Raw genomic sequence first — 12409 nt, forward strand, 5'->3', positions numbered from 1 at the left:
AGTATTATCTAGGTATTTGTGAGCATGAAGGAAATGTCCTGGAATCTGAGAGTAATGAAGTTGGGGTCCATAATCCCAGGGTGACTGTGGAGAGAGTACTTTGAGCACAGGGGCAGCAGGAGTTTGAGTATTAGGACTTAACGAGGATCTGCTAGTATTCTGTATTTTGGGACAGGGCGATCACAATTTCACAATCTTGTCACCTCCTCCACCAAGAGGAGTAGATTGCTAATCTTTCTTTCAGGCACGTAGGCAGCATTCATCACAGTATTGTTACGTCTCTGCTGACATAATAAAAGGCTCTTTTGGTCCTTTTTCCCTGTAGTCTTTCTGTTGTCATTGGATAGATTCATTTTGTAAAGTTAAATGTTCTATTTTGTTGAAGCTATTAGTGGTCCATTAGAAACATGAGTAATAAATGTGATGCAGGATCACCACTTCCTTTACCCCTTGTCAATTCTCCAGACTTTTCGTGTAAACCATTAGCAGTTTCCTTACATGCTTAATGCTTTCCAATTGGTAGTTTTCTTAGTCTGTACCGTTGAAAGTGTTGATGACCAAAGCATGATAGCAAATGAGACTGAAGAATAGTGACAGAGGAGATAATGTATTACCACACTTTTGACCTGTTAGTAGCAGCTCCTGTATCATTGCTCCAAATTGAGTGCTGTATTTCCCACATTATAATAGTGGCCATATTTTGAGTCGAGCTCATTGAATTCACAATAATCACTTGATTGATTTTTGCCTTGAGAATTGCATTCCCTGGACTTCATGTTGAGATTTACATTCCCTTTAAGAGACTGGCTGAGTGATAAACATATGATAAACTGCAATCTGTGAGTCTAAAGTTGAATCCTTTGATTTGGGGAAAATTTGAATCATTTGGTCCACCGTTTGGACATAAAATTTCACAAGTGCCAAAGTCCCTTTGTGAAGGAGTTTGTAGTGCTCTTGAAAACTATAAGTACACTGACATTGAGCCGAATCAGCACAGAAAATAACTAATAAAGCCTGATTGCAACTTGGTTTGCATGGATGTTTTCATCTCAAGTGTAAAGGCAAAATAGTGACTAATTAGAGATGATCTCTTGTGTTGTGAAAGAACAACAGACATCTGTTGTGATGAGAAGCAACACTCCATTCAGAGCATGTCGCAGTCCTTATCGCAATTCCACAGCAGGCAATGCAATAAGTTTTGTTCCAGGCCAGAAATCCCAGGATTCTGGTTGGTTGCACTAAGAATCAATGCAAATCATAGAGGCTGGCAACATCCCAAGTAAGGGTAAGGTAACAAAATCACAAGAAAGCAAGCTAAGAGCCATAACTGCACTGATGATTTGAAATGAGAGTGCCCCTGCGCGGAATCGACCTGGCAGTAGCATGCAAGTCATAGATATCCCTGAGCTCTGAAGTAAAGTGTCAAAGGGGCATTGTGTTAAAGTTATAATTGGATAATGACTGCAACTGCCAGGTACCTGCTTTGACTTGCGTGTTGGGATTTTGCATCGTTTTGCTTCTTGGAGAGGAGAATTTGAAATGGTGTGGAAACAAGGGGAGTTAGACCAATAACAACATACAAAAGAATTAAAGTAGTCTCTGATCCATAGCGAATTCTGAAGACACCATATAAAGCTTGAAAGGAGAATCACATAGTTTCTCGATGCGAGATTCTGATTGATTTTTGTTTTCATTCTTTCTCCATTCTCCCACCTTTGTTACCATTGCCCATGGCACTCAAAGGATAGCAAAGTTCCAGCCAGTGTTGTGATTGCAAAAGCAATGGCAGCATGGAGACTATGTTTCAAACATTTTTAGAGGACAGAAACAAGGCGTTGGAATAACATACCATTGTAGACTTATCAAACCTGAACAAACATATAAACATTGCTGTATAATTCATCACCAAAGGCTATCTTTTAGCTTGTGTCAAAACTGTATGCCATACCAGTTTCAAGACAACTTAGGAAATATCTAAAATTAAGGTGAAAAGGGACAGGTTAGAGAATCAGAAAAGGGGAACTGCAGATGCTGGAGAATCCGAGATAACAAAGTGTGCAGCTGGATGAACACAACAGGCCAAGCAGCACCTTTAGGAGGACAAAAGCTGACATTTCGGGCCAAAACCCTTTTCTGATGAAGGGTCTAGGCTCGAAACGTCAGCTTTTGTGCTTCTGAGATGATGCTTGGTCTGCTGTGTTCATCCAGCCCCACACTTTGTTATCTCGGATTCTCCAGCATCTGCAGTTCTCATTATCTCAGGTTAGAGAATTACCAAGTGGGCTGAGGTCTGAACCACAAAGTTATTGAAACCATCGTTTGCAGCTATGAAGAGCAAAAGTATTAATGTAGTGGTGTAAATATGCAATATGTTACTTGGTGCCAAACGAGAAAAGGAGCAATGGAGACATTCAGAGAAATTGCCCAGATATTACTTGACATTGGTGTGACATACAGCCATACAAGTTAATACGTAATCCATTATATAAAATTATTCTCCCAGGAGTTATATTGAACAGCACCAAAATGAAAGTTGATCTAACTGAAGCAAAAGCATGTGAGTTCTAGGAACATTTAGGTGTATGCTTAGAGCATTTAACCCTTTGGTCCTGCACCGCCATTCAGTAAGATCATAGCTGATCTAGTTCAACTGGCTTTAACTCCACGTTCAGACTGTACCTATAACCCTTCAATCCTCTGTCTAAATCAGCATAACAAAATTTAGTAACCCAGCCTTCTCCTTTCTGGGGAAGATAATTCTGCCAATGACTAACTCTGAGAGAACTCATGTCTTCTATTAGTAGTCTCTCCTACAATGCATCCTGTCGAGGTCTCTCAGGATCTTCTACCTTTTAATAAGATCTTTTGTTATTCTTCTTGATTCCAAATAGTATATGGATAAGCCGGGACTGTGTTAGGTCACCCCTCATTTGCCTGGATGGGTGCAGCTCTAACAGCAGTAAAACGTTTGATACCATCTAGGACAAAACAGCCTGTGTTGTTGACACTTCACCCACCACCTTCAAAATTCACTTAGTGCATCAGCACTGTGCAGTGGCAGCAGTGTGTACATCTGCCATATACACTTACAGAATTCACCAAAGATTCTTAGGCAGCACCATGACCACTACCATCTAGAAGTACAAGGGTAGCAGATACATGGGAGCACCATCATCTGTAAGTTTGCCTCCAAGCCATATACCATCCTGCTTTGGAAATATTCCATCATTTGTTCTCTGCTCCCACAGTCGTGGCTTTACAATCCCGGAACACTCTTTCGAACAACACTGTGTGTGTGTGTGTGTGTGTGTGTGTGTGTACCTGCACCCCAAGGCCGCTGCAGTTCAAGAATGCTGTTAGTTACCATCTTTTCAATGGCAATTGAGGATGAGCAATAAATAGTAAAATAGCCAATGACATCCACATCCAATGAATGAATTTTCAAAAAGAACCTGATTCTTCTACCCTCCAATGGGTTTAGGCCCAACCTGCTCTGCATTTCTTCACGATGTTAAACCCCGTCAACGTAGAAATGAGATGAGTTAACATCCTCTGATATACTGATGAGATTTGCAATGTACAGTTAAATAGTATACTGTTTTTTTGTTCCTCCTGCTAAATTGGACGTTCTCATTTTCACATGTTACATATCTGCTGTTATTTTGTGTGAAAACCTTTTTGAGGTTGTGTCATGTCAAATCCCTCAAGTTTCTCCCTCCCTTTCACTCTTCATTTTTCAGACATTTTTCAAGTTCTCTACAGTCAAAACTGGCAAAATACCTGTTCAATCCCTTTTTTACATTTTTTTCATTATCAATCCCCCCCGTCTCACTCGCTAGAGGACCAACACTAGCTTTACTTACTCTTTTCCTATTGAGATACTTGTGGAAACTTTTGCCATCTGTTTTTACATTCTTGGTTTGCTTTGCTATGAAGTTAAAGACTGATTTCCAATTTTGCTGAGGCCATACCCATTAGAATCATGTTCGTGTGTCTATGAATATTACCAAGAATACTTGCTTCATAACCAATGCTTCAAGACATTGAGAAATGCTTGTTGTGCATTTCAGAAGACCATACAGGAGAGTGACCTCAGTTACAATGGACAGATGTATCGTAAAGTTGCACCGGTCTGAAACAGACCATTTAGTCCAACTTGTCCGTGGCAGCCAGATTTCCGATAAAATCTCGTTCCATTTGCCAGAATTTGGCCCATATCCATCTAAACTCTTCCTACTCAAACCCACCCAAATGCCTTTTAAATGTTATAATTGTACCAGCTTCCACCACTTCATCTGGCAGCTCGTTCCATGTACCCACCACCCACTGCGTGAAAAAGCTGCCCCTTAGGTTCCTTTTAAATCTTTCCAGTTTCCCCTCTGATTTTTGACTCCCCCACCCTGGGATAAAGACCTCAGCTAGTTACGTTATCCATGCTCCTCCTGGTTTTATAAACTTCTATAAGATCACCCCTCAAACTCCGCACTCCAGGGAAGATAGCCCCAGTCTACTCGGCCTCTCCCTATAGCTCAATCCCTCCAACCCTACCAATATACTTATAAATCTTTTCTGAACCCTTTCAAGTTTCACAACATCCTTCCTGTTGGCGAGAAAACCAGAATTGCACACAATATTCCAAAAAATGGCCTAACCAGTGCCTTGCACAGCCTCAACATGACCTCCTAACTCCTATACTCAATGCACTGACCAATAAAGGCAAACATACAAAGCACCTTCTTCACTAACCTATCTACCTGCAACTCCACTTTCAAGCAACTATGAACCTGCACTCCAAGGTTTCTTCGTCCAGCAACATTCCCCAGGACCTTCCCATGAAGTGTATGAATCCTGCCCTGATTTGCCTTTCCAAAATGCTGCACCTCACATTCATCTAAATTAAACTTCATCAGCCATTACTTGGTCCATCGGCCCATCTGATCAAGACCCCGTTGTACCCCGAGGTAGCCGCCGTTGCTGTCTACTACACCTTCATTTTTGGTGTCATCTGCAAACTTACTAGCCATACCTCCTATGTTCACATCCAAATCATTTTACACAAATGATGAAAAGCAGCAGACCCGGCACTGATCTTTGCAGCACACCGCTGGTCACAGGCCTCCAGTCTGAAAAGCAACCATCCATCAACACCCTCTGTCTTCTACCTTTTGATACAATTCTGTATCCAAATGGATAGTTCTCCCTGTATTGCACATGATTTAACCTTGCTAACTGGTCCACCATAAGGAACCTTGTCGAATGCCTTACTGAAGCCCAAATGAATCACATCCACCGCTCTGCCCTCATCAGTCTTCTTCATGACTTCTTCAAGAAACTCAGTTAAGTTAGTGAGACACAAATTCTCGCACACAAAGACATGTTGACTATCCCTAATAAGTCCTTGTCTTTCCAAATAATGTAAACCCTGTCCCTCTGGATATCGACATTAGGCTCACCGGTCTATAGTTCCCTGATTTTTCCATACCACCTTACTTAAATTGTGACACAACGTTAGCCAACCTCCAGTCTTCCAACACCTCACCTGTGGCTATCGATGATACAAATATCTTAGCAAGGGCCCATAAATCACTTCCCTCATTCCCACAGAGTTCTAGGGTACAACTGATCAGGTCCCAGGGATTTATCTGCCTTTATGCATTTTAAATCGTCCCGGACCACCACCTCTCTAATCTGGAACTTTTTTCAAGATACTGCTATCTATTTCCCCTCATTCAAATTTTCTATATCCTTCTCCACAATAAACACTGATGCAAAAAGGCAGCCTTGCTGATCTATTAGGGGCCTTATTCCCCCAGTTACCCTTTTGACAATAATGTATTTATAAAATCCTTTTGGATTCTCCTTAACCCTATTTGCCAAAACTATCTCCGATCCCCTTTTTGAGGTCCTGATTTCCCTCTAAAGTATATGTTATGAACAAAGTTTGAATTGATGTTAATTCATTGAGTTTCCTTTCAGGAGCTGTATCTAAAGCTCTAAAGTTTTGGAGTAGATTTGTAGCTGGGGTTATGAGTGTTGAAGTTGTTGAGGATGGTTGGCTCGCCGAGCTGGTTTGTTGCTTCGCAAATGTTTTGTTACCGTGCTTGGTAACATCCTCTGCAGCCTCCAATGAAGCATTGGTGTGTTTTCCTGCTGGTTTTTAAACTCTGGGGTCCGTTGGGATGGATTGCCTCACTTTTGGGTTTCCTTCATAGTGGACTGTATATGGGGTTGAGTTCAATGTGTTTGTTAATAGCATGCTTTGAGGAGTGCCATGCTTCCAGGAATTCTCGTGTCTGTCTCTGCCCAGCCTGTCCTAGGACTTTGGTGTTGTCCCAGTCGAATTGGTGGTTCTCCTTATCCGTGTGGATTGAGATGAGGGAGTATTGGTTGTGTCTTCTTGTAGCCAGTTGGAGTTCATGTACTTGTTCTAGTTTCCTTCCTGTTTGTCCGACATAGTGTTTCTCGCAGTCTCTGCAGGGGATCTTGTAGGTGATATTGGTCCCATCCATGGTGGGGAGTGAGTCTTTAGTTCAGGTGAGCAGTTGTTGTAGGGTTGATGTGGGCTTGTGTGCCACTCTGATGCCCAGTGATCATAGGAGTGTTGTAGTGAGTTCTGACGTGTTCCTGATGGAGGGTAGTGTGATGAGTGCATCAGGGTGTATAGTCTCTTTCTGAAGCTGTTTGTGTAGGCATCCTCTGACCCAATTCTTTGGATATCCATTATCCTTGAAAACTTGAAAGAGGTATTCTTCTTCCTCTTGCTGTAGCTCCATGTTGCTGCAGTGTGTTGTTGCCCTTTAAATAGTGTTCACACGTAGCTCCGTTTGTGTGTGCTGGGATGGTTACTATTGAAGCTCAGTACCTGGCCTGTGTGTGTGGCTTTTCGATGTACTTTTGTTTGCAGTTCTCCATTTGTCTTGCACTTTACCATGACGTCCGGCAATGGGAGTGGTTTGTCCTTCTATTCCTCTCTGGTGAATTTTATTCCTGTGAGGGTATTGTTTATAAGTTTGTGTCCGTCTTCTAATTGGTCCATTTAATGATGACAAAGGTGTCGTCTACATAGCGTATCCACAGTTTATGTTGGATTTGTGGAAGGGCCATCCTTTCCAGTCTTTGCAGCACTGTTTCTGCTACGAGTCTGGAGATAGGTGATCCCATGAGTGTCCTGTAGATTTGCTCGTATGTTTGGCCAGTGAAGGTGAAGTGAGTGGTCAGGCATAGGTCCAGTAGTTTGAGCATGTTGTCTTTGGAGATGGTTTCACTGGAGTAGTGTTCTTGTTCAAGTAGCGTTGTCATTGTTTCCCTTGCTAGTGGTATATCTATTGATGTGAGTACGGCAGTGACATCAAACAATGTCATGGTCTCTTCGTCCTCTCTCTTTGTCTTTGATGGAGTTGAGGAATTCTTGGGCTGAGTGGATAGAGTGGGGTCACTTGTTGACTGGTGCTTGAGTCTTCTTTGTAGTTCCTTGGTTAATCTGTGCGATGGAGTGCCTGGTAGGAAGACTATGGGTCTGAGGGGGAATTCCGGCTTAGGCACTTTAGGGAGGCTGTAGAATCGGGGTGTGTTGGTTCCTTCAGGCTTCATTCTTAAGAAGCCTGTTTTGTTGATCTGAGATAGTAGGTGCTGCAGATCCTGGAGAAACTGTGGTAACAAGGTGTGGAGCTGGATGAACACAGCAGGCAAACAGCTTGGCCTGCTGTGTTCATCCAGCTCTACACCTTGTTATCTCTGTTTTGTTGATCTGTCCTGTTTGTTTAAGTCATTGTAGCATGTAGAGGATTTTGTGCCTAGTTGCGGTGTCGGATCAGTTTGTACTGGACGGTATGTGTTCTCATCAGCAAGCAATGTTTGTGCTTTGGAGATGTAGTCACTTTTATTCACTATCACTGTCATGCACCCTTTGTCTGCGGGTAGTACTGTGATGTTCTTGTCCTCCTTTAATCCATCCAGGGCTTGTCTTTCCTGTGTGTTGAGGGTGTTGAGTTCACTCCTTCTGGTTAGCGGTGGGACCACTGTCTGTCTTATAGTTTGTGTTTCTTGGTTGATATTATTGATCTTGAGTGTGGCTTCCAGTGTAGCTAGGAATTCTGTTTTGTTGGCGTCCCTGTAGTTGTAGTTCAGTCCCCGGGTGAGAACGGCTTTTTCCGCATCTGTCAGTTTCCTGTCGGAGAGGTAAATCTAAAGCTAAATTAGTCATGTGTCCAGTAGCGAACATTATCCAACACATTGAATGAAGCCGTGAAAGAAACAATCCCAAGCAGGGATTATGGTTGAACAGCAATGGCAAGAGTTTCTGGGCTAATTCAGGAAGCTGAGCAGAAATTCATCCCAAGGAAGAAGAAGTATAATAAAGGGAGTATGAAGCAACTATGCACAATTCAACTGGACCAGATGGACTGCACCCCATAGTTCAGAAGAAGATAGCTAAGGAGCTTTTGGAGGCATTAGAGGTGATTTTTAAGGAATTATTGGAATCAGGAAGGATCCCAGAGGACTAGAAAATGGGTAATGTACCCCCCTCCGCTTATGAAGGGAGGGAGGCAGAAGACAGGAAATGATAGTCTGTTTAGTTGAACATAGTCGTTAGTAAGATTTTGTCGTTAATGATTAAGGACGAGATTGCTGAGTAGTTGGAAGCACATAGGGCTGAGTCAGCAAAGCTTTGTCAAGGGAAGGTCATGCCTGAAAAGTCTGTTAGAATTCTTTGAGGAGATGACAAGCAGGTTGGACAAAGGAGAGCCAGTGGATATGATCTGGTTGAATTTTCAGAAGACTTTTGACAAGGTTTCTCATAGGAGACTGCTCAAGAAGCCAAGAGCTCATGGTGTTAGGTGCAAGGTACTGGGAGAGGCAAACATGTGTGACGTGAATAAATCACCTGGACCAGATGAATTGCATCCCATGGATAGAGGATCAGCTGACTAGCAGAAAGCAGAGAAAGGGGATAAAGGTTTGTTTTTCAGGATGGCAGCTGGTGATTAGTGGAATTACACAGGGGTAACCCACTATTCATGTTATATGTTAATGATCTAATGAAGGGATTGAGAACATTGTTTTCTCCAAGCTCCCTAACAAAGACAGTGATGAGGAAGCAGGGAGGCTGCAGAAAGACATGGACAGCTGGGAGTGTGGGCAAAGAAATGGCAGATGGAATACAGAGTGGGAAAGTATGAGGTAGTGCACTTTCATAGGAAGAGTAGAGACGTAAACTATTTTCAAATCATGAAAGGATTTTGGAATCTGAAGCACAAAAGGACTTGAGAGTCCTACTTCAGGATTCACTAAAGATGCAGGCCTAGTTGACAATTAAGAAAGCATATACAATATTAGCATTCATTTCAAGCGGCTAGAGTATAAGAGCTGAGATGTACTGCTGAGGCTCTGGTCAGACTGCATTTGGAATATTATAAGCAGATTTGGGCCCTGTACTTAAAGCAAGATGTGCTGGCATTGGAGGGAGTCCAGAGGAGATTCACCAGAATGATCCTGGTCATGAAGAGCTCGTCAGTTGATGAGTAGTTGAGGACTCCAGGTCATTATTTGATGGAATTGTGAAGGACAATGGGGAGTCTAATTGAAAGTTACAGGAATACCAAAATGCCTGGATAGAGTAGATGTGGAGAAGATGTTTCCATTAGTCGGAAAGACTGGGGTCAGGGCAAGGGGACGACGCTTTAGAACTGAGATGTATTTAAGACAAAGACAGCTCCCTGATGGGAAAGGGGATCAAGGACTAGAGGGAGAATACTGGGAAATGGAGTTGCTAAAAATATCAGCCATGATTTAATAGCAGAGCAGACTTGATTCGCCAAATGCCTAATTCTGCTGCTATGTCTTATAGACTTATGAGTGACACTGCAAATATATTTTCAGCAGCAGTTTTGGACACCACTAATAGTATGTTTATGTTTGCTTTAATGAGGGTTCATATTTGTAAGAATAGTGTTGCTTCAGAATTGAAGGTCTAAACTTTTTTTGATTTTTGAATTGGAAGCAACTTGATCCTCAGGAGAGGGAAAATGCTCAGGGTAGTATGCTTTTATTTTCGACATGCTCAGATATGTAACATAAACTCAGATGAATCACAGTGCGGAACATTATTCTCTCTGTTTTCTTACATTGGAAGCAGTTAATAGCTTACATTAAAAATATTACAGAAACCAAGGACTTAACTATAGTCAATATTCAGAGTTAATAGTTCAAGGTTAGAAATTTGCTTTGAAAATCTTGGATTTTTTTGAGTGGTTCCAAAATGAAATTGAAAGATTAAGTGATCACTTACCTATTCGATGTTTGATCTTTAGTTTTATGAAATGCGGGAAGAGAGACGTTATGTACTCTCTGCATCCTCTTCCTCGTGATTTTTTAAATGCAGTTTTATGTTGTATTGGAATTGTATGGAACTTCATAATACACCTGTGATTAATGCATACATTTTGTTACTGATTGTATGTACTGCTGTTCACTGCCAAGTACAAAATGAAATTCAGTAACTGAGAGTTCATAAGCTCTGCTCTCCCTTTTGAGGCCTGCTTTGCATTAGCGAACAGGATTTCAACCAATCTCTCACTCCATCTACTTCATAAAATCAAGAATAAACATGAAACAGGTAATTTCTTGTTTAATCTTTTGACATGACTTGATATCCCCCGAGAAGCACCTTGGGATATTTTACTGTATTAAATTTGCTATGTAAATGCAAGTTATTGTTAGAATGAATGAGAATCACTCTGCCACTATGTGAAAATGACATTTGTTGCTGTGAGCAAAAGTGTACGAGATCACTGTTATACAGTTTTAAAATGTTGGTTCAAATTCCAAATAGTCATGCTTTCAAAACTGTCAAAGTATTGATCTGAAAGTTTACACCATGAGCTTTGCAAGATGACTAGCTGTTTAGACAATTCTCTTTTCTTCATCCCATTTATTTCTGTGATGTGTGTGTCTCTGGTAAGGCCAACATTTGGTGTCCATCCCTAATTGTGTTTTAACAGAGTGCCTTGTTACGGCCATTTAAGAGGGTAGTTCAGAGTCAACCACATTCCTCAGTGTCTGGGCTCATGTGACCAGACTAAACAAAGACAAAAGATTTTCTTCTTTTACAGAATATTAATGAGCCAGATTGACACTTTCTCTGCAGAGAATTAGGCTAGGCATCTGGATTACCGCTCCTATAATATTACAACCATGCCATCTTCTTTCCTTTTGTAATGAAGAGTTATACCCAGAACCTTTGTAATAGTATGATGGTAATAGGGATATTTAGTATAATGGTAATCTAATTTTGATATTAGATTATTAAAAGCTCTTGTTAGAAACCAAAGCCAGGTAAATTTGTTTTAACTTCATTTAGAAATTGCATAGGATAATCAAAATCAGTGCAGTTGGCTCAAACATCTATGCTGACATTTACATTCCTCCAGTTTCCCTTATCTCCTTGTTCACTTCATGCTCAGAGGATTATCTAATTATCCCTTAAATGCATCTTTGCTATTTGTCTCAATGATACTCTTAAAGAGGTTTCCCCTGAACTCCTTATTTGAATCCATGGTGATCATCTTGTATTGATGGTCTCTGTAAAATGGAAACTCTCTCTCTCCCTCTCTATCTATCTGCTTGATCAACACCTTGTAATCTGAAAAATCTCTATTAGGTCACCCCTCAGCTTTTCTTTTCAAGAGAAATGACCCCAAATGTGTTCATCTTTTTCTGATAGGTACAACCTCACAGTTTTGGCAAATCTGTTTTGTATTGTCTTTAATGTCTTTACATTTTTCCCATAATACATCAACTGTAACTGTCCATGGTACGTCTGGTGTAATCTGACCAAGATTTGACACAATTCCTTCCATAACTTCAGTTCAGTCTTTTAGAAGGAAATCTTTGTGCTTGTTTTGCTTTCTTTGCCTTAAATCCGTGTTACTAATTTAGTGATTTGTATATTTGTACTTGGGTATTTCTTCATGCTTATATCCAAAACAAATTCATCCTTTCAATGTAATATTCAAATTCCTTATTTTCTTACCAAAAAGCAACATATTGCATTTATCAACATTGAAATTCATTTGACAATTATATATCCATTCAGTGGGATAATTAGTGCGTTTTTTAAGTATTTTGTGTTGTATTACTTTTAATTAAATATCAATTTCCTCTCCACTCTCTTCTTCATTCTGTAATCTAAATTTTTTTTGAAACTATTTTAGTACTTTGTTACATTGTGCTGAAAGGTATTTTGGTTGTTTCTGTGAAGTGTTTTTTTTAAAAGGATAAAATCAGAGGGTCCTCCTGAAGCAATGACTAATCCAGCAATTTGCCATAAAGCAGGTCACAGACCCTTGTGATGTTAATGGAAATATTTCTATACCATTATGTTTACACCGAGCAGGCCAAACATATGAGG

The 12409-nt window shown here is 40.8% G+C and overlaps 1 protein-coding gene across 5 annotated transcripts in view; it reads left to right on the forward strand.

The window, feature by feature from the left end:
- LOC125465929 (cytochrome c oxidase assembly factor 1 homolog) overlaps positions 1-12409 on the forward strand; it is a 69658-nt gene that overhangs the window by 42704 nt on the left and 14545 nt on the right. The window lies entirely within an intron of this gene.

Source organism: Stegostoma tigrinum, chromosome 2 (genome assembly GCF_030684315.1).
Source record: "Stegostoma tigrinum isolate sSteTig4 chromosome 2, sSteTig4.hap1, whole genome shotgun sequence".
In the NCBI taxonomy this organism is placed as follows: domain Eukaryota; kingdom Metazoa; phylum Chordata; class Chondrichthyes; order Orectolobiformes; family Stegostomatidae; genus Stegostoma; species Stegostoma tigrinum.